General features: G+C 42.8%; 1 long non-coding RNA gene across 3 annotated transcripts in view; it reads right to left on the bottom strand.

Moving 5' to 3' along the window:
• Positions 1-4,179: 4,179 nt before the first annotated feature.
• LOC112412485 (uncharacterized) overlaps positions 4,180-11,789 on the bottom strand; it is a 16,644-nt gene continuing 9,034 nt past the window's right edge. Inside the window, exons 3-5 of one of the 3 annotated variants that reach the window (XR_003005815.1) lie at positions 7,675-7,750; positions 5,347-5,566; positions 4,955-5,015 (exon numbers count right to left, since the gene is read on the bottom strand). This is a non-coding gene — a long non-coding RNA (uncharacterized LOC112412485). Of the gene's footprint in view, positions 4,331-4,954; positions 5,016-5,346; positions 5,567-6,766; positions 6,920-7,674; positions 7,751-11,789 lie in introns of those variants that run through there. The other 2 variants (XR_003005817.1, XR_003005816.1) reach the window with 2 other exon arrangements.

The raw sequence follows: 11,789 nt of genomic DNA, 5'->3' as shown, positions 1-11,789 counted from the left end.
AAAGAAGGATTCTTCCCTAGAGCCTTCAGAGGGAACATAGCTCTGTTCACATCCTGATATAGGATTTCTGACCACCAGAACTGAGAGAACTTCTGTTGTTTTAAGTCATCTAGTTTGTGGCAATTTGTTACAGCAGCTACAGTGAACTAACACAATATCCACTTGACCAGATGATTTTATTAAACATAAAATAATTGTTTGGTTTTGATAACACCCTCTCTTCACCTGATTTTCAGAACAAATTAAGACATAGCACACTGAGGTCAGGCAGACTTATATCAAATTGCCAGCTTTTCTGGTAAAGCTAACCTACAGGATAAGAGTGGAATCAGAGCCTACTGTGCTCATACTTCTGACCTGAATTGGAGAGATTCTTCTGTTTAGTTGTGATACAAAGGACTTCCTCTGTCTGCCTTTGTACCACCTCCCAGGGAGCAGATCTTTTCTCACATCAGTAACACAGAGGAGTCAGGAGAAGAAGAAAGAAGCTTAGCCAGTACTGTTTAGTTCCTTTTCTCTGATCTGCTCAAGCAGATTGTGGAGGAGGAATGTTCTTCCCATACTTATCCCTTCTGAAATGTGAGGTGGAACTTCTCTAACCATAGTGAAATGTAAAGACAGGCGGTCAAGTGTTCTTCCCTAATAACAATACACAGTAAACTCCTGATGAAGTCCTGAAGGATCACATCTACATCCCTTCTGTTATATCCCAAAAAATATAGGACTGTGCTGTGAACATTCAGTACACATTTGTTGAGTGATTAAAACCAAATGAATAAAATGACACTGGCCATAAATTATACAATTCAAAGATATGTAAATAAAAACTCTTGCAATTAAAGTGTTGCATAGATTCAAAAAGGCAAGTTTTTTTCACATTTTACTTTCTCTGAAATTGGATGCATCGTATGTTACAGTTTAGCAGTTTTCTTCTTTCTTAGCAGTACATAAAATAATGCTGTCTTTTTGCTATATCTTACAATTGAGTTTTAGATCCAATAAAATATATTTTTATTGGACTTAAAATTATTTCCTTATCAATTGCTGAAGAAATCATGTAACACACACACACATGCACTCTCACACACAAATATTCTTTCTCTCATAATCAGATGCAAAAACCTGAATTAGAAACACAGTTTAGCAGTAGTGCTAACCTCAGGGTCAAGGTTTTCAGAGAATGCATTTTTCTCAGCTTCTGGTTGTCTGCCATTCAGCCTTGGGAGGAATGAAGGTACAGAATATGCCTCTAATTCTTCATGGAGGGCAGTGTCTTTGTCTTCTCCTAGCCTGTCTTTCTCCTCCCTGTGGCTGTGCTTTTTCAACATGCTCCTTGGCCGAGGTGAAGGCTTCAAGTGGTTGTCTGCTTCAAGGCTGCTGTTATTTTCTGCAGAAAAATACAATGTTTTAATGCATTAAATACAATTTAATACACTAAAAAATACATTTTTTAAATGACCATGGCTTCTCCTACACCGCAGGTGCCACCACACTTCCCTCCTGTGCCCAAGCACCTTGGCTTTCTATCCTGGAGAGTCTAGAAGCCCACACCCTTCTCTACACAGAACTCCAGAAAGTATAAGTAGGCGATAGTTCATAATCAAATAATTTTTTTTTAATGGCTGCCATCCTGGAAGTAACTAGTACACTTCACTTTTGTGAGTAAACTCATCAACTCTCATAGTATTAAAAAAAATTTTTTTTGAACAAACAAAACCAAACTGCTTCAGTTTCAGCCTTTAAAAAATGAGGCAGTTCATCCATCAAAACCTTTATTGAGTATCTGCTGCCAGGCCCCATACACATCACTCACATTAATGGACCGCAGAATCAAGACACTGGCAATGGCCCTGTCCAAGGATTTTAGAGGTTGGGAAAGAAGACGATTCTAAACAAATAAAATTATAAGACAAAGGTAAGTGCTGTTACAAGTATAAAGATGATGTCAGTACAGGGAGTAGAAAAGCCAAATGTCCCTGGAAGGAGGAACAGACAACTGGATAACTTGTGAGCTGCTGTTCTCTGAGTCCATAAAACCTCTCCAGCAGTTATTAAAATTTCTCAGTTACTATTTCATCACTTCTAAGTTTAAAACAACAATCTAATGCTGGATACTTCCAGCCCTCAAAACATGATAAGAAACATTTTCCATGAACTTTTCCCTAAATTTTACCTGTTATACATATTAACATTCAAATACTTAATGAATTCTACATGCCAGGCACTAACCAGCAGCCTCAAGTTTTTTCTTCAACTTGAATAACCTAGGAATAATGATTTTAATATATTTTATACCAAAATTCCACTTCCAGAAGCATCATCAAGTTTTCAGAAAGAAAAAAAAAATACATCTTTACATTATCAAAATGTTTTATTTTACAATCAAATGTAAATGATTACTTGTTTTGGTAATTTTTTTATCCTACATATACTGAATTGCAAATGGTTAATGATTGTTTAAAACTACAGTATTGCATATTTAGAATCCTGAGCTATCTTGTGGTCAAAATACAGTATTTCTCTAGTTATTTTAATTTGTCACAGGTTTTAAAAAAGATATTAAATGGGTGGATTATTGCTGATTATCTACCATAAAGTTCTAATTATATACTTCTATCTATATCAGACTAATTTTAGCTTCTATAATACGCTCACATTTTCTTATTAACCTAATGAAAAGCTTTTTAGAATCAGGACAAATAGGATAAACGTAATCCATAAAAATAGGTTTTTAAACTCAACTAAGACTAGGAAACACTGCATATTCTTTCCTGAAGATTCACCGTGCATATGTCTTTATTAACAGTTCCAAGAAGTTCATAAAGAAATTGGTTTAAAATTCCTATAACTCTGTTTTCCCCTCAATACCAATGAACAAACTGTGGAACATACTTTGGGAAATGGTGATGTAATGGATTATTCACTCTTTGATTACATTTCCCTTCTCTCCATTTTTGATTTTACTCAGTACACTGGGAAGATACATTTTAGCAAGTTAATTGTGTTCCATTAGGCCTTGTGCTTACACTTTTGTAGAATTTATTTAAAAGGCTACCAAGAAGACGATTGTCAGCATAAAGTACAGCAACGTTCCCCAACCTTTCTGGCACCAGAGATCAGTTTCGTGGAAGACAATTCTTCCACAGATGGTGGGTGGGGGGAATTGTTCGGGCGGTAATGCAAGCAATGGGGAGCGATGGGGGGCGGCAGATGAAGCTTCGCTCACTTGCCCGCCGTTCACCCACTGCTGTGCGGTCCGGTTCCTGGTTCCTAACAGGGGTCTGCGGCCTGGGGTTGGGGACCCCTGAAGTACAGAAGTCCCCTACATACCAATGAGTTCCATTCCAAGATTGTGTCTGTTAAGTCCAATTTGTTCGTAAGTCCAACAAATTTAGCCTAAGTACCCAACGGTAGTACAGTACAAAAACTAGCATATAGGCGCCGGCATCAGGTGAACAGGCAAGAAGAGTTACTGACTGGAGGAGGGAGAGGAGGTGGGAGATGGCAGAGTTGAAGGATTGTCAGCAATAGGAGACGGAGGGCAAGCTGCAATTTCACTCATGTACGTCTGTACACCCCAGTTTCCTCTTCTGTAAAATAAATAAAGATAATATTAATAGCCACCTTAATAGCGTTGCTGTCAGCACTGAATGAAATCATGCAGATGGAATACTTGGAAGAGTGCCTGGGATTGCATTCTGTCAATGTTAGATACTCTCTTTGTGCAACTCAGCCACAAAGGGCCTGGATAGAAATCATCCCTTGTCGACACAGCTGAAAACCCATTCCGAGTGTTTCTTTAATGTAAAGTTCCCCGCTTTGTATATGTGCTCAGTGGATAATCTGGCTAAAATCAAACCAGTCCACAAAATGATCTAATAGGCAGAGGACTGTGTGCTGATAAGGTAACCAAAATCAACACCACTTAATTAGCATAGGTAATCCTTAAACAAATACTTTTCTTTAAAGACTTTAAAATAACAAGGATTTCTACTTTTTTTTAATTTAAAAGAAGTTCAATCCTAAATTGTCTGAATGCAGTTATTATTCACTGACAAGTAATTAAACTTGTTGCCGGTATTTTTCCCAACTCTGAAATTTATTTTAACTTGTTCAACAATTATTTATAAACAAATGCTGTAATTCAAACAACTACCTACAGTGCGATTTTTTCCCCCATGTTAGTTTACAACTGCATTCAGCTAAGAGGTGCAAAGGTGACTTGGAGAGAAAGCACTTCCACTGCCTAAACAGGCTTGTGTTCTGTGCAGTAATCCTATGTGTCTTCTGAAAGCGAGAGGAGAGGAATTTCAGGCATGATGTACTTTTTCTGTAAAAAAACAAAACAAATCATTCCCAAAGGAAGTAGGACTTCGTGAATTGTTCCTGAGCTCGGCAATATTCTTGCATCTCCAGCTAAATGAAGAGACGGACTTAGGTTAATTTCCTAGAGTGACTAGAAATGAATGCCTTTAACACTGTTGCAAGGCTTGCATCCTACTGGGTAAAACATACGGATTTTTGCAAGCTACTAGGAGGAACGGGAGAACATACCAAAGACTGGGAGACTGACCTTAGGCCAGTGACCAAGAGATGAAAGCATTGGGGGAAGACTGGTCTTTTCGAGACTTATATGGGCCACAGTTGAAATGCTTCTCCATAAGGTGTTTGACCAAGAATGGTTAAGACACAAGTTTTCACCCCTCCTAGCAGAAACAGATTCCTCTCCTATGTACAAGGCCTTTCTTCACACCCATGTGTACCAAGGACAGGCACGGACGTTTCAGTGAAGAGCAGTATTAGGAAGGATGGAATACCCAGTGCAATTAGAGAGGTCTGGTGTACAAGGCCTTTCTTCACACCCATGTGTACCAAGGACAGGCACGGACGTTTCAGTGAAGAGTAGTATTAGGAAGGATGGAATACCCAGTGCAATTGGAGGTCTGATGGGGAGAAGGACTTTTCTTCCTGAGGCCGAAAGCCTGTTTGCAATGCCATGGGAGGGGCCTTGCTTCCTGGTGGGTGAGAAAAAGGTAACGTTACAGAAGGAGAAATTGCCACTCTCTGTGGAGCCCTGGCATTGCTCAGAGGAGTTTTGCTGAGGGCAGCTTTCATTGGGAACGGTGACCACTGGTGGAATCATTTGAAAGGCCGAGTCTTTAGTGTTACCTGGGGAGACCTGTCTCTCTAACACAGAGAGTAGGGCTTGCTTCCTGGGGACTGCAGGGAATTCTACGTGCCGAGCCCTCTCCTTAGGTGGATGATCTAATGGAAGTCAAGTGCGCCGGGCGCCCTTAAGGGCACAACCAGGCATATTAACAAGAGGCACTTGAAACCTGCACTCACCTCAGTGAGCACGGTAGCATTGCCGACAGTGAAGGATGTGTAAAATGTGTGTCCTACGAGCTGCTCTCCGAAGGCCATGGGGGAGTCTGATGCATGCTACGTCTCAGAATCTTCACACATTAGGTTGAATCGGCTTTGGAAACTCTTCGGTCTCTTTGAATAAGGCTAAAATTCCACTGGCAATGCTACATTACAACGGTTTCCTCACGTTACTTTACACCTAGGACAGATGGTGAAAGCAAAGCTATACAGACAAAATCTCACACAGAAGCATACACATACACACTCACAAAAAGAGGAAAAGGGAAAAAAATAATGTATCTTGCTCCCAAAGTCCACCTCCTCAATTTGGGATGATTCGTTGTCTATTCAGGTATTCCACAGATGCAGTGTACATCAAGTTGATTGTGGAGCTTTAATCTGCTGCTTCTGAGGCTGCTGTGAGAAATTTACCTTTCTCTTCTTTGTTCACACAGCTCCCAGGGCTCAACTTTGGATTTGGCCCTGCCTCTGCGTGTAGATCGCCTGAGGGCATCTGTTCTTCACTCAGACAGGACGGGGTTAATGGAGCTGCTGATTCGGGGGATCTGGCTCACTCAAGCCGCAGGGAAAAGAGGGGTATGGATGCGGGGCGAGCCTGTGGCGGCAGAGGGCAGCGTGACGTTGCACCAGCCGGAGACGCATCGTGCGTTCTCCAGGGGAAATTGTCCCTGGATCACGGGACCATGGCTGTGGCAGGCTGCAGAAGCTCCCGGGAGGGAAGGTGGGGATAGTGACCTGTGCTCACACACGGGCTTCTTGGTGGCTGCAGCAGAAGCTTTAGCGTCTAATGCCCGTCTCTGGGGTCCGCGCTGATAGCCGCAGCTTGCACCCGTCTCTGGAGCTCCTCTAAGCGGTGCTCTTAATCCCCTCTTGTAGCGCACCAGGAAACAAAGAGGCAAGGATAAGTCTCTTGTCTCTTCGGCTGCTGCAGACTTTTCCCGGACTCCCTCCCGGCTAGCCTTGGCACACTAACCCCTTCAGGCTGTGTTCACGCCGCCAACCCCAGTGCTCTCCCTGGGGTGTAAGCTCCGAAGCCCAAGCCTCAGCTACTAGCCCACGCCAGTCCTGGCGGGTGAGCAGACAAGCCTATCAGGCTGGTGAGTGCTGGTTGGCACCTATCCTCTGTGCGGGAATCTCTCCGCTTTGCCCTCCACACCCCTGTTGCTGTGCTCTCCTCCGTGGCTCTGAAGCTTCCCCCCTCCGCCACCTGCAGTCTCTGCCCTCGAAGGGGCTTCTAGCATGTGGAAACATTTCCTCCTTCACAGCTCCCTCCGACTGGTGCAGGTCCCGTCCTTATTCTTTTGTCTCTGTTTTTGCTTTTTTCTTTTGCCCTACCCAGGTACCTGGGGGAGCTTCTTGCCTTTTGGGAGGTCTGAGGTTTTATGCCAGCATTCAGTGGGTGTTCTGTAGGAGCAGTTCCACGTGTAGATGTATTTCTGATGTATCCGTGGGGAGGAAGGTGATCTCCGCGTCCTACTCTTCCACGATCTTCTCCTGTCTCTAATTTCTAAATTCTGGAAGGAGCAGATATCTGCCATCAGCAGATGGCATACATACACTGTTAGTACTCTTCACAAACATTTGAGTTGGCTAAACTGAGTCAGCAAGGTCAGAATTATTGAATGAATGAATGAATGAGTAAAAAGATCACTAGCTTTAACGATATCTGGGAAAGTCATAGTCTATCCAAGTTTCAATCCACAAGCATATATTTACAATTCTGAAAACTTCCACATAATTACAAATGGGACAACAGTACTCAATTACTATTTGGATAAAGAACAGATACAAGTTAGGACAACCTAGTTTACAAACATATAATTAGACGGAAGAAAATAAGCTCACTTCTATATAGTTATTTCTATCTTTGTTTATTTCACGTTGGTCTTCTAACCTGACTGTAAACTCCCAGAAGGCAGGGACCACATCAATTTTGCCTACCGCTGTATTGCCAGCTCCAAGCAGTTTTTTGCATTCATGGTACAAGTAACTATTTCTTTATTTCTAGTATAGTCATCCCCAAACATTTACATACAGAGATACATACTGCTTTCTTATAAATTACGTTATTCTTTATTTAGAGTTAGGGCATTCCATTTTTTTTTTTATTAATTAAGTAGAAAAGTAGGTTGAAATTATCTATGAATTCCATTTCTGGATAGAAAAAGAGGTAGTAAAAAGTATTTGCTTATAAAAAGGGAAAATGGAGTACGACGGTGTTGAGAGCCAGGGCTCTATATGGGGAATTCAGATTTCTGGAAGAATACGGTATTAAGTTTCGCTCACCTTTTTTAAAGGAACTTTGACAGCAATGAAACGGGTCCTGGGCATCCGCTGTTCAACTGGGAGATAGTCTTTCCACCTGTTAATATATTTTTTGTTAGGCAAATTTTATGTTAGGCTGTCTCCCTGCATAGGATGAAAGTGCCTTGAAAATGGAAATCATATCCCTCTATTGTAGGTCCCTCTTCTTTCTGCTTTGCATTTTGCTGCTCCCCTTATTCAACCCCACCTAGTAATAACCTATACTTCCCTTGTTCCTGTTCTCCCATCTGGAAAACAGATAAAAGGCAACAAAACAATGCAACCGTCTCAACAAATCAGGGATATCTAAAACCAGAGATGGCCAGAACTTCTGTATCCCTGATAGAACCTAGCCCACTGTTGACTACTAAGGTATCATATCATTAATACATGCGTGTTGACTGAAATAGTTTACACTCAATTCTTCCACTTCATAATTTACTTTTAGTCCTTATACAAAACCTGATAATAAAATTCCTTAATGCTAGGAATCACAGTGAAAAATAATATCTGAACTGACTTCTGTAAGATGAGTTAGAACTAAGGTTAATTCAGTGTATCTGAAGCATACAAAGTGAGGGCAACAGTGGCACATGGGCATCCGCTGTTCAACTGGGAGATAGTCTTTCCATCTATTAATATATTTTTTGTTAGGCAAATTTTATGTTAGGCTGTCTCCCTGCATAGGATGAATGTGCCTTGAAAATGGAAATCATATCCCTCTATGGTAGGTCCCTCTTCTTTCTGCTTTGCATTTTGCTGCTCCACTTATTCAACCCCACCTAGTAATAACCTATACTTCCCTTGTTCCTGTTCTCCCATCTGGAAAACAGATAAAAGGCAACAAAACAATGCAACCGTCTCAACAAATCAGGGATATCTAAAACCAGAGATGGCCAGAACTTCTGTATCCCTGATAGAACCTAGCCCACTGTTGACTACTAAAGTATCATATCATTAATACATGCGTGTTGACTGAAATAGTTTACACTCAATTCTTCCACTTCATAATTTACTTTTAGTCCTTATACAAAACCTGATAATAAAATTCCTTAATGCTAGGAATCACAGTGAAAAATAATATCTGAACTGACTTCTGTAAGATGAGTTAGAACTAAGGTTAATTCAGTGTATCTGAAGCATACAAAGTGAGGGCAACAGTGGCACAAGATGGGGCTAGAGAAGCAGAGAGGACTCTAGACCACGCAGAGCGTTAAAGGCCAACAGTTTGTTTTCTATTCTCAAAACAATGTTTTTGAGCGATGTTTATGAGCAATGTTCCAACTTGCTTTTAAGGTTTCTAGTATGCAGGATGGATTGGAAGGAAACAAGATATATGGACACTAGTTAGGACCTAATTGCAACAGACAGGCAAGTTCAGTATTAGGATGTTGAGGAAGAGTTGACAGCTTCGGGAGAAATTCAGGAGATAAAGTGAAGCGGGGTTAATGCGGTACGAAATGGAGGAAAAGAAGGTCTTAGGGAATTAAAGGGTTTACTACACACATGTGCAAAGCCTCAAAATTAATCATCTGAACGTACAGAGGTAGATCTCTCAAATGACACCGGTTAGGAAGCAACAGTACGCCCTTTATCATTCCAAGAGACAACACAAATCAACTGTCTTGATGGAAAATTCGGCGCTAATGGTGCGTTTTTTTACTCAAACTTAGTTCCAGTAACTAGTATGCACATTTTCTGTGCCTAAACAACACAGCTTGCGGAACTGAAGGGGATTCCATGTTGGCAATTAAGGAGTGTCCCCAACACTGACAGTCCCATCTTAAAAAGCAGTCCCTCTGCATTTTACCCGAGGAGCCATGGCCAGAGCCTCCCTTTTGAAACGATGGGGGGAAATCAGAACATCACACACTTTCTAGTATGCAGGATGGATTGGAAGGAAACAAGATATATGGACACTAGTTAGGACCTAATTGCAACAGACAGGCAAGTTCAGTATTAGGATGTTGAGGAAGAGTTGACAGCTTCGGGAGAAATTCAGGAGATAAAGTGAAGCGGGGTTAATGCGGTACGAAATGGAGGAAAAGAAGGTCTTAGGGAATTAAAGGGTTTACTACACACATGTGCAAAGCCTCAAAATTAATCATCTGAACGTACAGAGGTAGATCTCTCAAATGACACCGGTTAGGAAGCAACAGTACGCCCTTTATCATTCCAAGAGACAACACAAATCAACTGTCTTGATGGAAAATTCGGCGCTAATGGTGCGTTTTTTTACTCAAACTTAGTTCCAGTAACTAGTATGCACATTTTCTGTGCCTAAACAACACAGCTTGCGGAACTGAAGGGGATTCCATGTTGGCAATTAAGGAGTGTCCCCAACACTGACAGTCCCATCTTAAAAAGCAGTCCCTCTGCATTTTACCCGAGGAGCCATGGCCAGAGCCTCCCTTTTGAAACGATGGGGGGAAATCAGAACCTCACACACTGTCCCTTTCAGCTACTGTGAACTGAGCTGCGAGACGACCAATACCCCCTAGTACAGTGCGGACGGGCCAGCGCGCGGGGGCAACTGTCACAGGCGACAGCACAAGAGACGAAGCCCAGGCCCAGGGGCTCTGAGCTCCACCGGCAACGCCCAGGGGCCAAGGCATACTACCTTTCCGGGATGTGCTTTCCACCCTTCCTTGTGCCAACGAACCTCCGGAAAAGCCGCGACACTGACCCCAGCGCCCGCGGGCCTGATGCCACTGGCTCACGTCACCCCCAAGATACCACCCACCCAACGCCAGGAGTGACAGAAGTCGTCAACCCGCTGCCCCCGATGCCAGCACAAGGCCACAAACCACAGGCGCCTAGGCACAAGCCCACGCAGCTCGCGGACAACCTTCTACTGCGCATGCACCACCTGCGCGTCGAGATGACGTCGCCACGCAGGCGGATTAACGCGCTTGATTAGTAAAGAGGGTTCTGATGCCTGCAATTTCCCTCCTTAGCCGGAGGCTGGTAGCACACGTCCATTAGTTCGTGTGTGTACCCTTCAGAATTCCAATCATACGGGACATGGAAAGTTGTCCCACTCTCCCAGTTTCTTGTGTGGTTCTTTCAGATATTTCCCAAGTGCTTACATTCACACTTGTATCTTGTTTGTAAGTATTTGTACCTAACAGATATCCTGTGTTTTATAGAAGGGCAGGCATACTATATACTACATACTATATACGTAGTCTACAATGTGTCTTGGATAGTGACGCTGTTATCTTTCTAAAATATAAACTTGGCTGGATTGCTCTGTTGCTTAAACATCTTCACCTAGCACAGAATAAAGCCCAAGATTTGGCATAGCACTGAGAACTCTTCACAAACAAATATGTCTGTCTCTCCAACTGCATTATAAGTTCAAACTATGACTTACAAGGACCTACATCATCCACCTCCCTCCTTTGCCCTGCCAGCCTAGCCTCCCTGATCTCATCCTCTACTGCCCTGCCCTCACTCACTTTCCCCTGTCCAGCCCCACTGGCTTCCTTACTATTCCTCAAACATGCCAAGCACAATCGTGCCTCAGGGACTTTGCACATACTATTCCTTCTGCTTCAGAACACACCCTCCTACCCCATCTCCACTCTCCCAGAACACACCCTCCCACCCCATCTCCACTCTCCCAGATATCCAATGGCTTGTTTCTCACTTCAAGGCTCTGCTCCATCGACATCTTAATAGAGGGGACTTCCCTGATCACCTACCACATTCCCTCACCTCTTCATCTTCTTTTGTTATTCTCCAAAGCATTTACCACCACTTGACACTCCATATATTGACTTATTTATTCATCTCCCTCCCCCACGAGAATGTAAAGTACGTAAGGGCAAGAACTTTGTTCTCTTGCTACTTCCTACAACAGTGCCTTCAACTTAGCAGGTGTTATACAAATATTTGCTGAAAATGAATGTATGAATTCTTTGCCCTTTCACACTACCCTCTAGTCACACCAGAGGCTGCCCCTCCAGAGCACAAGTTCAAGCCCTGTGCCTTTTGTACCTGTTCCCAATACCTGGGCTGTCCTTTCCTCATTCCGGCAAAATCCTCTTCCTCCAAGCCCAGCTCAAACGCTGTCTCCTTCAGTCAGGCCCTTC

This window comes from Neophocaena asiaeorientalis, unplaced genomic scaffold, assembly GCF_003031525.2.
Source record: "Neophocaena asiaeorientalis asiaeorientalis breed wild unplaced genomic scaffold, Neophocaena_asiaeorientalis_V1.1 scaffold296, whole genome shotgun sequence".
In the NCBI taxonomy this organism is placed as follows: domain Eukaryota; kingdom Metazoa; phylum Chordata; class Mammalia; order Artiodactyla; family Phocoenidae; genus Neophocaena; species Neophocaena asiaeorientalis.
Note: the sequence above shows the minus strand (reverse complement) of the source record. Positions and strands in the feature narration are given on the sequence as shown.